The sequence below is a fragment of the Lactuca saligna genome, chromosome 1 (assembly GCF_052625555.1).
Source record: "Lactuca saligna cultivar CGN05327 chromosome 1, ASM5262555v1, whole genome shotgun sequence".
Classification (NCBI taxonomy): Eukaryota; Viridiplantae; Streptophyta; class Magnoliopsida; order Asterales; family Asteraceae; genus Lactuca; species Lactuca saligna.
In genome coordinates this window covers 103,596,190-103,611,269 of record NC_136417.1, presented here as the reverse complement: position 1 = coordinate 103,611,269, position 15,080 = coordinate 103,596,190, and positions in this window count along the sequence as shown.

Below are 15,080 nucleotides of genomic sequence, written 5' to 3'. Positions count from 1 at the left end.
GGGGACCCAATTGCTAGTAGCAGGTGGTTGGTGAATGTCACCAATGCCTATCGCACCAGCCGCTGTCCCGAGGGCGACAAGGTCCGACTTGCTTCCTGCCTGCTGAAGGACAAGGCACATGATTGGTGTGAGGAGGTTAGACGAGCCATTGGAGATGATGTCGTTATCGATGCAATCACCTGGAGTGATTTCTCGACTTGGTTCGGGGCTGAGTTCACACCTATGATAGAGGTGCATCAGCTCATGAGGGAGTTCCAGGATCTCCAGCAAACGATTGAGACAGTGGCCGATATCACCGCCACATTCAGGGAAAGGGCATCTCTCGTTCCGTACTACGTAGTGGACGAGGAGATGTAAAAGGCATGATACCATGAGATTTTGTGGAGCGATATTCGACAGTTTATAAGCTGATCCAGCTGGAAGACACTATAGGATGTGATAGCGAGAGCTTGTGAGAAGGAGCTAGATTTGGAGATGGAGAGAAAGAGGAAATCAGAGGGGGTTCAGATAGGGAGTGCGGGAAAAAATCCCAAGGTATCATATTACAGATCGAGGAGCCAGTAGGGCCGCAACCGTTGTGGCAAGTTCGTCAAGATGCACGAGGGGACGTGCAAGGCAGGTAGTTCGGGCTTCTTTAAGTGCGACCGAACTGGTCATATCAGCAGGGATTGTATTGCTACCACCACCACCATAGTATCATATTTGATTTTCTTCCAGTGCAATCAGAGGTGACACAAGCGGCCCCAGTGCCCAAATTTAGCAGCAGCAGGACAGGTGGTGGCACCCGCTTCTACTACACTGATAATGATTATCGATGGCCGACAGGGCCAGATAGAGGTGCTTGTGGCGAAGAGAAGGGCCTTTCAGCTTACTTCAGAGAAGGCACGTACAGCTCCCGATGTTGTGAAGGGTGCATATCTTCTCCTTACCTCTATATTTATATTTGTTATTGTTTATGTTTATGTGTTTTGTTATAGGACCGTTCTTAGTGAACGGTATATCTACTCTAGTATTGTTCGATTCCGGTGATACCCGATCTTTTGTATCGCTCACACTTAGCAAGCGATTTGTTGGAACTCCGCGGGAGCTGGACTGTCCTCTTGATGTAGAGATAGCTAACGATAGGACGGTACTAGCTGTGAGGGTTCATCGGGGAGGCACACTTCAGTACTTCGATGAGTAGTTTTCTATGGATTTAGTCCCTATTCCCCTGCAAGGGAATAAGGTTATCGTGGGTATGGACTGGTTGAGCCCCAATAGGGCAGTGATCAACTGCGAGCAACAGCTTATGCGAGTTCGGACCCTAAGTGGGGGAGGTTTGGTGATTCAGGGAGAGAGGACGCAGTGTGGACCGACATTGTGCTCAGCAGCGAGGGCGCGATGCTACCTATAGCAGGGTTGCACAAGCTATGTCGCCTATGTCATGGATACCCGAGATAAGGTTAAGGGGACAGTGGATGATGTACCGATCGTACGGGAGTACCTCGGATGTATTCCCGAAGGATTTTCCTGGGATACCTCCGGAGAGGCAGGTAGAGTTCTGGGTTGACCTAGTTCGTAGTGCAGCTCCGATAGCCAAGGCACCATATCGGTTGGCTCCTCCTGAGATGCAGGAGTTGTCTACACAACTGTAGGAGCTGTTAGCCAAGGGATTTATCAGGCCGAGCAGTAAGCCATGGGGAGCCCGGATCCTGTTTGTGAAGAAGAAGGACGACTCACATCGGATGTGTAATAGATTACTGGGAGCTGAATAAAGTAATGGTGAAAAGGCGTTATCCCCTCTTGAGGATTGATGACTTATTTGACCAGCTTCAGGGTGCATCTTGGTTCTCCAAGATTGATATGTGATCGATTTATCACCAGATGCGATTCACGGACGATGATGTGCAGAAGATAGCTTTTCAGACTCGCTATGGCCACTATGAGTTCGTGGTGATGTTGTTTGGGATCACCAACGCTCCTGATTCATTCATGGACCTGATAAACTGCATGTGCAGACCGATGCTGAATCGGTCTGTGATAGTTTTTATCTATGACACCTTGGTTTTTTCCAAGACTCAGGAGCAGCATGAGGAGCACCTGAGGGAGGTGTTGGAGACACTGATGAGGGACAAACTTTTTGCAAAGTTCTCTAAGTGTGAGTTCTATTTACGCAAGGTGCAATTTCTGGGGCACATTGTCAACCGGAAGGGTATTCTACTCGATCCAGCCAAGATAGAGGCCGTGATGCAGTGTGAGGTTCGGAGGTCTCCATCTCAGATTCGTTGTTTTCTTGGTCTGGCGGGTTATTATCGGAGATTCATCCATGATTTTTTCTCCAAGATTGTTGTTTCCTTGACCCGACTGACTAAGAAGTCAGTGACATTTTGCTGGGGGCCTGAGTAACAGGCAGTTTTCGAGACTCTCAGACAGCGGTTGTGTGAGGCACCGATTCTGACTTTGGCGGGGGGGGGGGGGCATCAATTTCGTGGTTTATTACGACTCTTTGATCGCGAGTATGTGTGCAATGTTGATGCAGTGGGGTCACATGATAACATACACTTCAAGGCAGTTGAAGCCTCACGATGCGAACTACCTAACATACGACTTAGAGTTGGTTGCTATGTTTTCGCCCTCAAGATTTGGCGACACTACCTCTATGGGGTTCGTTGTACCATTTACACAGACTGCAAGAGCTTGAGGTACCCGATGGATTAGCCGAATCTAAACATGTGGCAACATTGGTGGTTAGATGTGGTGAAGGATTATAACTGTGAGATCCTTTATCACCCAGGGAAGGCAATGTGGTGGCCAATGCTCTTAGCTGCAAGGCAGTAACATATCCGATTTGAGACATATGTCTGAGGATGACAGTGATTACTATGTTGTTGGAGTGGATCTGGGAGGCGCAGGTTGAGGGTTTGAAGGAGGAGCGTTGGAAAGTCAAGGCCAAACACCAGCAACCTTACGACAAGATGCAGCTGTTGGATATTCCCATGTGGAAATGGGAAGATATCACTATGGATTTTATCACGAAGCTTCCTAGGACCGCACGTGGAATGGATTCGATTTGGGTCATCGTGGATCGGTTGACCAAGAGTGCTCATTTCAGCCCAATCCAGGAGAGAATATCAGTTAAGAAGCTAGTCGAGATCTATGTATGTGAGGTGGTGGCACGTCATGGAGTGCCGGTGTTGGTTATGTCAGACCAAGATGTCCGTTTCAGTTCCAGGTTTTGGAATTGGTTTCATGAAGAGGTGGGTACTCATCTTCACTTCAGTACAACCTTCCACCCTTAGACGGACAAGTAGAGTGAGAGGATGATTCAGACTCTATAGGACATGTTGCGTATGTGCATATTGGACATTGGTGGGAGTTGGGATACGTATCTTCTGTCAATGGAATTTTCATGTAACAACAGTTATCACGCTAGCATACATCGACCTCCCTTCGAGATGCTCTACGGGAGAAAGTGTAGGACCCCAATCTATTGGGGTGAGGTCAATCAGAGGGTCATTGGGAGTACTGAGGTGGTTCTCCAGAAGGTGTCAGTAGAAAAGGACTACTCAGAGTCGCTAGAAAAGCTATGTCGACAAGCGCTGTTCAGACCTACATTTTCAGGTAGGGGATATGGTCCTCCTGAAGATGTCACCTTGGAAGGGTGTCATCCGGTTCAAGAAGTGAGGAAAGCTGGGCCCCAGGTATATCGGTTTGTTCAGGTTTTTGGCCCAGGTGGGCCATGTTGCATATTGATTGGATCTTCCAGCCATCCTTAGTCAGATCCACAACACTTTCCATGTCTCCTAGATGCGGAAGTGCTTAGTGGATGTGTAACATCCCAAAAATACGGTTCAAAACTTTTCATTTTTAAATCATTAATAAAACCATAAATATTATCATCATATAAAATCATAATTCGTGTATCTCAAATCATCATAACAAAATATTATATCAATATCATATGTGAAAATATAAAAGTAAATCATCCCATTCTAAAAGCTAAGGTGTGTGCCATGATGTCATCCCGAGCTCTTCCCCTTGCTAATGGAAGTACCTGAAACCAAAACTGAAAACTGTAAGCACGAAGCTTATTCAGTCCCCCCAAACTACCACATATCATACAAATAACACATAAGAGCATATACTAGGCCTTACCTACTGCATCGGGCCCCACACGACATCAGACGAATGCGGCATCGGGCCCCGCTCGGCATCGGACTAAAGTCAGGCATTGGGCCGAAGTCCGGTATACATATAACATAACAAGAAGCATATAACATAAACACATAACATAAAACATATAACCTTCCTCGGGCTTACCCTGGCATCGAACCGAATTCTGGAACACATAACACATAACATATAAGGTGGCAACTTGCTTGGCAGTGCAGCAGTGACTAGATGACTTCCACCTTCATTGGCGGCTGAAGAAGGAGAAGAAGGTGGACGTTCGGTGGCCACTAGCTTGCTGGAAAAACAAACTAGATGGGTGGTGACGGCGACCGGTGGCTAGGAGGTATAAGGCGGCGGCCGTTGTTTATCATTAGGGTTAGGGTTTGGAAGTAGCAACCTTAAAACTGGGGGGGGGGGGGGGGGGGGGGGGAGATCGTTGGGTATAATTCCCATGTTCAATATCAAATTTTCATCCTTCTTAATGAGTTTAGTCCCTCATCTACAAAACCTTTCCAACTTAAGCCTCAAACTTACACCTTAGACCCTGTCTCCATAAAATCTTTTCAACTTTAATCCAATATTTACCATTCAACCCCCAGCTTCTAAATATCCTTTCAATTTAAATCCAGAATTTACCAAATAGCCCTTAACCTCCAAAATTCTTTACAAACTAATCTGGGAATTACATTTTAACCCCCAAAACTCCAAATCATGTCGTTTGACTCCCCGGAACCAAAACCTTGATAAATATTATGGATTTTAGGGCTAATATTCAATTATTAATCTTTATCTATTCATTTATCTAATAACCATGATGTTACAGGATGACTCTGTAGTTGTGCAATTAAAGGAAATTCAGGTTGATGACAGTTTGAACTACATCGAGAGACCATTAGCCATTCTCAACAGGAAGATGAAGGAGTTGAGGAACAAGAAGGTAGAGCTATTGAAGGTGCAGTGGTAGCACCACAAGGGCTCGGAGTGGACTTGGGAGCCCGAGGTGGAGATGAGGGAGCATTCCTGAGTTAGGCCTTAGTGAGTGGGCCATCATGATTGAGCTGCCCGAAGAAATAAGATGGGTGTAAGCTTAGTGTACGCGATGCATTGTGCAACATTGGATGTGGGGGGGTTTTGGTGCATACGTGCAACGTACCAAGGAGTACGCACAGCGTACACAAGCAAACTCAAAACCGTAATTTTTAGGGTTTAAACCTTATAAATACATCATTATGTCCCAATCCCTAGCCTCCTTACTAGCCACCTCAACTCAAAACCCTATAAACCTTTCATTCTTCATCTTTGTGTGTTTTTGGCCTTGTGAAGCTTATTTGGGTGATTTAAAGGGTGGATGGAGAAGGAAGAAGTTGAGGAAGAATAACTTGAGTAGCTTGAGCTCAAGGATTTGAGATAACTTAACCATTTGACATTTATTTGAGGTAAAAATCTCTCAACTTGCCTCATGAATGCTTAGATCTATATTAATGGCGTTTTGGACCTTTTTAGCTCCCACTAATGGGTTTTTATAGATCTTATCCATTTCTAGACTTAGGGTTGCCACCTGGTGCTATATGAGTCCCAAGAACAGAAAAGCTTCCATCTTAAAAGGTCTTATTGTGATAATGCATGAGTTTTAGTCATTTACATGAAAGTTAGTAGCTATATTTCATTTTTGGGTCCATTTGGTGGGTTGCAAGCCACCAAGTCATTGAATTCATGGGTTAAGACATGTTTGCAGACTCAGATTTGTGTTTGATGCATAATGTCTTAAGGTATTAAGGATTTTTGAGGAATATGGTTTAACAGGGTAGTACACTTTGCGTACAAAGGAGTACACCCCGCGTACTCATGGATTTTGGGCTTCACGTCATTTGGGCCTCAATTTGGGCTATTCTTTGGATCTCCCAGCTATTGGGGCTTGGGGGACCACCAGAAGTCATTTATTAGGCTAAGGTCATCTTTGGGCTTAAGGAAGTCTCAATTGAGGAGTTAGGCCTAATTTAGAAAATTAGGCCATAAGTGGGCTTGGAAAGACTTTATAGGTTTGTACAATTGGTGTTATGGATTTGGGCCTAGGTTATGGTCCTCATAAGACCAGGGGTAAAATGGTCATTTTACCCTAAGAATGATTATTGAGTTTGACTAAGTGTTATTTTTTTTATATTGATAGCTCGGGGAGGCGTTGGAGCAGCCGTTAGGGATTCCGTGCCATGAGATTCTACATTCAGCATTGCGAGGTGAGTTTTCCTCACGTAGGAACTGGTCGAAGGTACTAATGTTGACCCGTTTATGTGTGTTTGCATGTTCCAAACTAAGGTTCGAGGTCGGGCAGTGCCACATGTAGGTTTAAATATTTATGGATTTCAATCTGATGTCGAGTAGTGCCCGAGGAATGTTTGTATGCTTGATTTCTTCATGATTATCACATGTATTTGTATTGAATGTTTCCGGATTACTTTCTGATGCCGGCCAATGCCCAATAAATGTTTGTATGTTTTCGGATTTTGGTCTAATGTTGGGGGGGGGGGGGGGGGGGCAAGGAAAGTTTATATGTTTAAGTTATGTGATTATTTTATGTGTATTTATTGATATGTTTATATGTATACCGATCTTTGCTCGATGTCGAACGGGGCCCGATGCCACTCTATCCGATGTCAGGCGGGGCCTGATGCCGGACAATGTCCAATGCCAAGCGGGCCCCAATGAAGCGGGCTAGGCCCATGATGTGTTATTATGTGGTTATGTGATTATGTATGGTATGTGATAGTATGGGGAGACTCATTATGCTTCGTGCTTATAATTTTCAGTTTTCGTTTTAGGTACTTCCGGTAGTAAGGGAAGAGCTCGGGACGATTGCAGTGCACACACCATGATGCTAGCCTTGGGATTATTAATATGATATATTTTACATATGTTTGATATTGATATACTTCTTTTGATATTTTGAGATATTATGGTTCATGTTTTGACAAATGATTTTTAGTAATTATGGTTTATTTAGTGATTTAAAAATAAAATTTTTGGCCGTGATTTTTAGGATGCTTCAGCTAAAAGGTTGTTTAGTTTTTGCATCCTCATTCATCACTCTACTTGAGGTGATGCAAAGTATGTTATGTTATGCAAAAAACAACTTGGCAAACCTATTACCATGAAGAATATCGTACCAAAGTTTTATTGCATCACTCTCAAGATGTATTCCTACTACTAGTTCCTCACCATTTGAATTAATCTCACCTTCTCAATTTGATTACAATGCCTGTACATAAAGTATGAATAAATACAACAAAGGGAATTTGACGACGACAACTATTCAGATGAAAATAATTGGTTAGTTATTATGGATTTTAAAGTGTTATATATATTATAAAACATAACCATGCCTCTTTTCTTTTCTTTTAGTGGTTACCATTTGTTGTGAATAGCTTTCCTAAGGAAAGCTCTATTTGGAAAACAGCTAACATAAATTTTCTAAATCATACTCCTAAATTTAGCATTTTTCTACCATCGGTGTTACATCCATGATCAAAATAAAGAGGTATCCCCAACAAGTAAAGAGGTATCCCGACAAAAAAAAAATCACGTAATACCTATTAAGAAAAAAAATCCGGAAAAAATTACACTACTACGCCATTGTTTACCACAAAACTTGAACCTTGAGCCCGTTTAGGAAGGAATTCATTTGCATACATCTAATATCGCTTAGCCAGGGGAATTTTGGTCCGAACGAATCTTTTACCCAACATCAAAAACAAATAAGTACAAGTCATTTAATTCCAGTAAAGACTTGTCAAACTTTTCAACCCATCCAATTACTATCACTTTCCTTGTATCATTATATCAAAACATGGATGTGGATAGGGGATATGTTGATTTTAAAATATTTCTAGAAGTTTAATTTTAATTGGTTAGTTACTTTATTTTAATTATGATTTTATCAATGTGGTGATAAGGTTTTATCATCATTCTACAAAGTTTAGAGGAAACTACCTTATAGATTTCAATGCTTTATGTATATATGTATGTGTGTACGACGATCGATAACATTAATTTTTATAGTAACAAACTTATGTTATTTTGTTAGAAGGAAATAAACTTTACAATGGACTTCTACAACAACAATGACGAGTATTGTCACATACACCTCCTTTAAATCCAGTTGCCTTGCATGCGGCTATACATTTTTCATCATTCTCACATTTTAGTATGCCAGTACAAAAAAGTCCATCTACTTCTTCCGACGACACTGCCATGTTATAACAAAAATATATAATTATAAGCATGTTACTATTTGAAAAAAAAACAAAAGCCTTTTTGAAAAACATTTTAAACTATTTCAGAATATATGATTTTTAAAATGTTATTCAAGTTGTATCGTGATCATAAGTGAATGCATAATTTTTATTTAGTCTCAATTTATGACTCGATTAATTATACTAACGAAGAAAAAAGGATGATAACAACCTCAATGCAAATATTACATATATGTATTACAAAATGAATACATATCTTAAAACATCATTTCATTTTATGCTATCAAGGAAAAAATCGAAAATATGTATTACCAAAAGCTTTCATATGGATGATGTTGATTGCAAGAAGAAGACACAAAACAAACATAAATTTAGTAGCATCCATGTCTTTGTATTTGAAATCTTCTGTTTGAGAAATTGATTTTTACTTTAGGCAGGACACACTATATACACAATTGGCATTTGTCTTCTTTCTTTAAATGAGCATTCAATGCTATTTATTGTATCATTATATCAACTACTAATTGTATAAGAATTACAAAGGGGTTCTATCTGGTGTTGACTTCCCTCCTTGAAGGGGTGTGTATGAGGCGGTTTGGTTCAGTTATTGGTCAAAACCGAACCATAACCATTACAATTGGTTAATATGTTTTAATAACCATTAGGTAACGGTTATATTGGTTTTGGATAATGGTTTTAGTCGGTTAATAGTTACAGTTAACGGTAAATATTGGTTAACCATAATGGTCAAAAAATGATATAAACATAAAAGTAATTTTCTATAAAAATTGAAAAACATAAATCCATTATTATAAAAAATGAATGATTATATATATATATATATATATATATATATATATATATATATATATATATATATATATAAGTATATTGGTAGGAGATTACTTATCATATCTAATTCCAAGTAATTTCCCTTTAAAATTTTAATTCTCAATATATTACATACATTATACTCCCTGTGTCTTCTATTTATTGTTCACTTTTAACTTTTGAAGTATTTATTATTTAACTCTAACCCTAAATATTTTTATTTGTGTTATAAATTACTTGATGAAACTTATAAAAAAAAAACATTTAAAACACAATCCATTCGTATATGTTGCGTTAAGTATTATATATCAAAAACATAAATGTTTAAGGTAAAAGTAGAAAAATAAATACGACAAAAGTCAGAATTGGATAATAAATATGGAATGGAGGAGTATCTAATATTATATTATATTAAAAATATTTATTAATATTATTGGCTCGGTTCGGTTAATAGTGGTTCGGTTTTGGATGAAAACCATAACCGAACCATATGTATCCGGTTAATGGAAATTAGAAACCGCACCATATATTTTAGTAATGATTCGGTTATATTGATTAATTTGGTTATGGTTCGGTTTTTTGGTTAATATTCTCACCCCTACCTCCTTGAGATCGAGGGTTCAAATCCCAATATGAACATAGGTGGACTAATTTAAGAGTATTTTAATATATATTTGTATTTTCCATTCAAAAAAAATAAATAAATAAAACAAAAAGACAACAAATAAAACAAAACTCTATTGCTATTAACACCATAATTTGTATTAATTTCATTTTAATGCATTTATCTGATTCACTCATGTTCTTTTAGATGTTTACTTTATAAATGGTAGGTATCTATTTTTTATTACTATAAATTAATTACCGTGAGATAGTCAAAAGGAATAATAAAAGTTATGAAAGTTTGTATATACTTAAAGCATCTCCAATCCACTTCAAATGCTATTTTTTCCTCTGTTTTCTTATCCTTCTCCAACGTTATCCAATTTGTTTCCTAATTTTATTTTTTTCATTTTTTTTTCTTATTCTTATCTAAACCTTCCCCACTTCTTTCTCCATTTTTGCAGATATAAATAGTATTAAGTCATATATGGAACAATAGTATAATACTATTCATTTTTGCAAATTTGCAATTGAAGTTTCAGTTGTCGGTTTTAATCCCTCATTTTATACATTTAGACATTTTTAGTTTATTTTAACTATTAGTTTTAATTTAGATATAATATTTGATATTTATAATATTTTGTTATATAATAAATTATATTAACTAATCATAAGTATAAAAATTATTTTTATTTGTTGAATTCATATAAAATTTTAAATGTATATTAAAATCATGAAACACGATAACGTATTTATTTGAATGTGTATTATAAAATAATCTATTTATCATTATGGTAATGAAAAATATATAGATTATATTTTTGTTAAAACCAAATTAATACAAATGTGTATTTAACAATCTATGTAAGTTGGAAAAATAGTATTAGGAATATATTTTTAGGGTAAAAATGGAATGGACTTGGATATGAAATATTATTTACGCTAATTTTTACTCTAATTATAGAAGAAAAAAAAATAGAGTTGAATTGAAAATGATATTGTATTAGTTATATTTGTTATATATTAATTTGTTGCAGTTTATAAAAACAAAAATTAAGATGTGTGTTAGAACACTTCTAACATACATTTTCATCAAGTGAAAACATGTATTCTTTTTAAAATAGATTTTCCTCATGGAATAGGAGCATTAAAAGATAATTAAGTTGTTGAGTAATGATTGGTTTTTCATATATCACATCAATTGGTATAATTATTGCAGAATGACCAGATAATATGACTAAGATCTAGGTAAGGATCCAAATTTTTTGATTTTGAAAACATTGTTGGTCAAATTAGAAATTAAAAAAGATAAAAGGTTGAAATTGACATTAAGTGATTATGTGGGTTTTTTTTTTAAAATTTGGCACTTAGTTCCGGCGACAACAAATAAATAAATGTATATAAAACAAAAAAAATTAAGGTGTGTATTCGAACACTTATTACATACCTTGTCTTCAAGTGAAAACATGTAATACTTCTTTTGAAATATATTTTTTTACTAGTATACGAGCATTAAAAGATAATTAAACTGTTAAGTAATCATCTTTTTTCATATCAAACGTTAGTTGGTATAATTATTATGGTATGACAAGATAATATGACTATGACGTAAGTAATGTCCAAAAATTCTGGATTTTTAAAACTTTGTTGATCAAATTAGAGATTAAAAAAGTTAAAATGATGAAATTGTGAGAAAATGATTATATGGGGCGTAGTTAAAATTTGGCATTTAGTTCCACAATAGTTAAGTATGTTCCAACAAATAAATAAATGCACAACTATATAATTAAATGCATATTCATGTCTTTTTTGGAACAAAAGTAACTAATATTATATACCAGTTAGGCGAATGTACGCATGTTGCACAGAAACACCTATGTAGTTGAAGTCTTTACAAGTATATGTTTTTTAAATATAACAATAAAATTGTTGTTAAATTTGATATAATAATTCGTATGATAAATTAATGATATAATATATTGATATAATATATGGTTTTATATTATTTATAGTTGTTATTGCTATTTTTTTTTAAATTTATTTTCTTAATCGTTTAATTTCTATCATTATAATTATTTAAAACATCAAATATTATTTTTTGATTTTAAAGTTAACCGTATAATTATTTATATAGAGTTATTTTTAGTTATTGTTGTTATAAGTTATTTTAAACTACTTATTTAAAAACCTTTAACAATTATAAAAATATCTCTAAGAAATATTTTTGTTAAATTGAGATTACAATTTAGTTTTTGAATTTATCGCTACAGCTTATCACTTTTAACTATTTACAAAATATTTTTTGGTTTTTTAAGTGGACCTGAAATTTATATTTAAGTTGAGACTCTAATGTTATATTTAAATTAACAATTTAAGTATTTTTTCCAAACCTTTCAAAAGTTGTAACTTTAAATTGATAATGGTTTACATACAACAATATTTTAAATATAATAAATTAAATATAATATGTTAAAAGTTAAAGACATAACTTTATAAGTAGAAGTAAATATATTATTTTAAAATTGAAATTTAGTTTATTTATGATTACACTTTCAGTTTTCTATTTATTTAATATTATTAACAAACTTATAATTATTGTTAGAAAGACACTACGGTTTATCATTTTTAACTATTTACAAAATATTTTTTGGATTGTTTAAGTTAATCTAAAATTTATATTTAAATTAACCCTGTAATATATATTTAATTTAAAAAGTTAAGTATTTTATACAAATTGTTCCAAAATTATATCTTTAAAATGAGAATGGTTTACACACAATAATATATTGCAACTAATAAATTAAGTATAATATGTTAAAAGTTAAAAAACATAACATTATAAGTAGAAGTAGTGATATTATTTTAATATTAAAATTTAGTTTATATATGATTACACTTTAGGTTTAAAATTTATTTAACCTTATTACCCAACTTATAACTGTTGGGTTTTGAGCAATCTAACACTTCCTAAGTGTGCATGCAACCCTAATAAACCTTGGATCTATGTTTGTCTAAATACATGCAAAATAATAAATTTTCCAAGGTTTATAACCTATCTAACATGGCATGGGGAACATTTCAACATAAAAGAGTTAGAAGAGATTACATAGCTTTTGATGAGTTTGGTTCTAAGGAGTTTGAGGGCCAAGCACCAATAGTGTGAATGCCTCAAATGGAATCACAAAACACCACAAACTCTTGGAAAACTTTGAGAGAGTATACACACTTGTATAAATTCGGCCACACACAAGCACACACACACTAGTTCACTAGTTTCTTCTTAGGCTCCATTTCATGCTCCATAAGCATGCTTATATAGTGTGCATGGTTAGGGTGAAACCCTAATAACCCATGTCCTTTCCTTTCTAAGGATCCATGGGTTAAAAGCTCCATGGATCATCCATGGACTTCCACATAAGCCTAGCCCATTAACAAATGAGTATTAGCCCACACTATATAAAACAATTAGCCCATAATCTAATTAGTCTTCCTTTTAATCTCTAAATTAATTCATAATTAATTTAAGACTAAAACTAATTAAATAACGTAACTTCATATTAATATATTATAACTTATAATATATTAATAAACATATGTGTATAACTCTCATAAAATTATCCATAATAGTTTGGATGAGATGCAACCCAAATGGACCATGCCGGTCGGGTCAAGTATATACCAAATAAGTTATGGACTTAGACACCTTATCCAACAGACTCCCACTTGGATAAGTCTAATAATTGTATTTGCCTATAACTTCAGGAACCAACCAGCAATCATAGCTCTCGAAAACTCCGTCGAACTATGAAGCGCCATTTTAAGAAAAGTGATCACATAATCCTCTGTTCTCATGATATTAGCCGGACAAACACATGGAACTATGTCTTGCTTATTGTCTAGCAGTTGTTTCTCGATTTTCCGATTTGTTTGACGAAGAACTTCACTGAACACATCGGTTTAGTTCTGACCGGGCCCGGTACGTGGGTCAACACAAAATCATCGAGGGGCCCAGATATCGCTTCTATGTCTAGAAGGAACAGATAAACTTCGACTGATATGCTTGTTCTACAACTTATTGAATCATACACAAAGGCACGTTTTATAACATCAAGTTACTGATGCGTTTACGTGCAATCAATGCACAACCAACTCATAGGTAACAACTCATATCTCTAGGTTTGAAGATTTATATGATATTATCGTCTCACGATCACTCGAGATAAATTCCATGAAGTGATACAAGTGAGCGTGGGTTTATACCAATACTCATAACTTATGAGTAGTCATGAATGTTGCGGCAACCATTGCCATGTCTAAACACCTTTAGCCATCTACAAACTCAATTCATGACAATCTTGATTCATACCTACTTCCGACGTATGATCGATTGTGGAGGTTTGAATAAATTAATTATTCTGGAAGTCAAAACATGCAAAACTGAAACAATAGTAAATAATTGACAATGATAGTAACACTTTACTCGTAAATAAATCACAAATTGTATTCATCATCAAACGTCGATTACATTTTACAAGTTTCAGGAAAACTATCTAATCTGTAAAACTAATATCGTCCCTCAGCCCGATGCGTCTCGCATGCTGAAAATGCTTAACCCTCGTCAGTCCCTTCGTAAGGGGATCTGCAGGATTCTCATCCGACGATATCCTCCTTGCCACGAGGAGTCCTTCTTCAATCTTGTGTCTTATGAAGTGATATTTTCTGTCAATGTGTCGGGATCTGCCATGATCTCTTGGTTCCTTGGCTAAGGCAACCGCACTATTGTTGTCACAGAAAATCTCCATAGGTTCCTTAATAGCTGGTACAACTCCAAGGTCTCCGATGAAGTTCTTTAGCCATATCGCCTCCTTCGATGCTTCACTCCCTGCTATATACTCTGATTCACAAGTCGAATCAGCCACCGTCTCCTGCTTGGAACTCTTCCAAGAGATTGCCCCTCCATTTAAGGTAAAGATCCAGCCTGACTGAGAGCGGATTCCAGCTACGAGATGTTTGTTTTAATCCATAAATGGATTTCTCAAGCTTGCATACTCTATTGGGGTACTCTGCACTGACAAAGCCCTCTGGCTGATTCATGTACACATCCTTAGCCAACTTTCCATTAAGGAAAGCGGTTTTGACATCCATTTGCCATATTTCATAATCATGAAATGCGGTAATGGCTAACATAACCCTAATAGACTTAATATTTGCTACCGGCGAGAAGGTTTCATCATAATCAATACCTTG